General features: G+C 53.5%; 1 protein-coding gene across 2 annotated transcripts in view; it reads right to left on the bottom strand.

Annotated features, from left to right (window-relative positions):
* Window positions 1-127, bottom strand: part of CDIP1 (cell death-inducing p53 target 1) — an 11,764-nt gene extending 11,637 nt beyond the window's left edge. Inside the window, exon 1 of one of the 2 annotated variants that reach the window (XM_012731746.1) lies at window positions 17-127. The gene's annotated coding sequence lies outside the window, so the exon portion shown is untranslated. The remainder of the gene's footprint in view (window positions 1-16) is intronic. The other variant, XM_004692151.2, reaches the window with a different exon arrangement.
* Window positions 128-2,605: the final 2,478 nt, after the last annotated feature.

Raw genomic sequence — 2,605 nt, 5'->3', positions numbered from 1 at the left:
GGGCCGAGCGACTCACCGTGCCCGCGGCGCCCGCGGCGCCCGCAGCAGCAGGAGGGCCTCTCCGCAGCTCGCCCTGGCGCGTCTGTCAGAAGGAGGCGGGTAGGCTCTGGAGCGCGGCCGAGAACTGTGGCGTCACGGCGGGGGCGGGGCCGGGGCCACGTGACCCGCAGGTGACGTCAGGGCCGAGGCTCGGACCGGCCAGTGGGGAGACCGGATGGCTCCGCTCCGGCCCCCCCCAGCGCCAGGCGCGCGCCTGGTCACTCAGCCGCCGTCACGCCGCCGGCGTGCTGACTGCCTGCGACTGCCTGGCGGGGAGGCGGTAGTCACCCCGTGCAGCTCCCTGCCGAGGTTGCGCGCTGCCCCTCACTCCAGCGCCCATGCTGTGAAACAGTGAGTCGGGCCTCCCTGGTGGCGCCCCGGGATAGGACGCAACACTGCAAGCGAATCGCTTCAGTTCGATCCCCCGCCCTGGAGGTGACCCACAGGGCGCGGCAGAACTCTTCTGACCCGCCCACTGCTCCCCTCAGCAGTGTACTTTGTCAGTTCGCCTGTTCTGCTCCCCATTCTGTCTCTGGTGAAGCCTCTCACCGTCCTTGCACCTCTGGCTTGCACCCCAGTTCTGTATGCATACATAAATAAAAATCTTAAAAAAAAAATAAAACAGTATATCCCAGTGAGAATGGCACATCTTAAAACAACTAACAACAAATGTTGCGAGGATGTGGAGATAAAAGGAATTCTCCTGCACTGCTGGTGGGAATGCAAACTGGTACAACCACTATGGAAAACTGTTTGGAGGTTCCTCAAGCTGCTAAACATGGAGCTTCCATAGGACCCAGCAATCTTATTCCTAGGGATCTACACAAAAATATCGATTCAAAAAGATTACCTGCACTCCCATGTTTATTGCTGCTTTATTCACAATTGGAAAGACATGGAAGCAGCCCAAATGCCCAAAAGTAGATGACTGGATTAGAAAGATGTGGTGCATATACACAATGGAATATTATTCATCAACCAAAAAAAAAGAAACACATGTCCTTTGCAGCAACATGGGTGGAGCTGGAAAAGGTCATGTTTAGTGAGATAAGCCCGAAAGAGAAAGAAAAATACCGGATGGTTTCATTTATAGCAGGAGTATAATGGACCAGGCGAGAAAATAACAAGAATAATGAACAACCATAGACCAGAGACATTTTATGTGGGTGGGGTGAGGAATGGGATCAAAATCAGGGCAGAGTGCACAGGAGTATGGTGACGGCACACGGGTGATTTGGTGATGGGAAGCCCACAGGGATGACACCTGAGATGGAAAAAGGCACAGAATGATGTAAAAATTAAACAATTATATTAATTTGTAAAAAACTGTGTATCCTGCATGCATATGTCTAGTGCATGTTTTAGTTTTGCATTTTTTGGCGCTTATTGTTGATTTCGCTGGCTGTCCTGTCCCCCACCAGGGCACTGAAGTGCTGTGTTCCCCGGAGGCCCAGAAGGCTGCGATGTGCCTCACAGAGAACGTGCCCCTTGGACAAACCGCCACGGCTGAATTACAGTGCTGTTGGCCTTGAACTCACTGATGCACCAGTGGTATTAAATTGGGTGCCTTTAAGTAGCAACAGCCAGCATGGTCACGTGTGGTCAGTGCCTGGCTGGGACCTGACCCAGAGTTACCCAAGCGCAGTGGTTCCACATTTGCCAGTTTGGCGTTTGCAGGGGGGATTCAGAGAGGGTAACTGCCAGCTGTTGTGATGCAATTGACACTTGAAAGAATCATCCAGCAATGAAGAAGCTGGGAGACAGCCCATATGCAACTGAATTTTCCCCTACTAACCATTTGCCTCAAGCCTGGAGACCGGGAGCCAGACCCCGTGGGCTCGTGATTCTTATCCAGACGAGAAATTAAATTAACTTCAAGAGTGGAGTTAGAAGAATAAGAAGATGGAAAGGAAAACTGAACAGAGAGGGGTCCTGCCTGTGTGGCTGCTGAAGGGGCAGAAGCAGGAGTCTCCGTGGCTGTGGAGGGTCTGGGAGCCGGAGTCTCCTGCGGGCCCGCTGGGTCTCCCAGCTTGCGTGGTTTGTTTTCCAGGAAGGAGAGCTGGCGTTGCTGGGCACTGTGTGGGTTTCCTGAGCGTTTAGTTTTTACCGTATTGGGGCACCGTGACTCCAAGCAACTGTTCCTCATTTGATTTGATAAGTGGGCTTGGGGCCCCCTGACCCCAACTGCCTGCCTGCCCAGCCTAACTTCCTCTTCACAATGTTAAAAATAAATACAGGGCCTCCCTGGTGGCACAATGGGTTAAAGCGCAGCACTGCAAAGCTGGCTGCGTCCCCGACCAGGGAGTGACCCCCAGGCACAGCAGACCCCTCCTGTCTCCCGGCTGCCCCCTCCGCAGTGGACTTACTTAGTCTGCCTGTTCTGCTGCCCCAGTCTGTGTCTGGTGAATCCTCTTGCCTGTTCCTCAGTTCTGTGTGCATAAATAAATCTTTTTTAAAAAATAGGGCTCTCCCTGGTGGCACAGCAGGTTAAAGCACAGCACTAAGAAGCTAAAACCACTTCCGCATGAGTTCGATTCCCGCCTGCCCCAGAGGTGACCCACAGGGC

This window comes from Condylura cristata, unplaced genomic scaffold (genome assembly GCF_000260355.1).
Source record: "Condylura cristata isolate star-nosed mole 26May11 unplaced genomic scaffold, ConCri1.0 scaffold00032, whole genome shotgun sequence".
NCBI lineage: Eukaryota > Metazoa > Chordata > Mammalia > Eulipotyphla > Talpidae > Condylura > Condylura cristata.
Note: the sequence above shows the minus strand (reverse complement) of the source record. Positions and strands in the feature narration are given on the sequence as shown.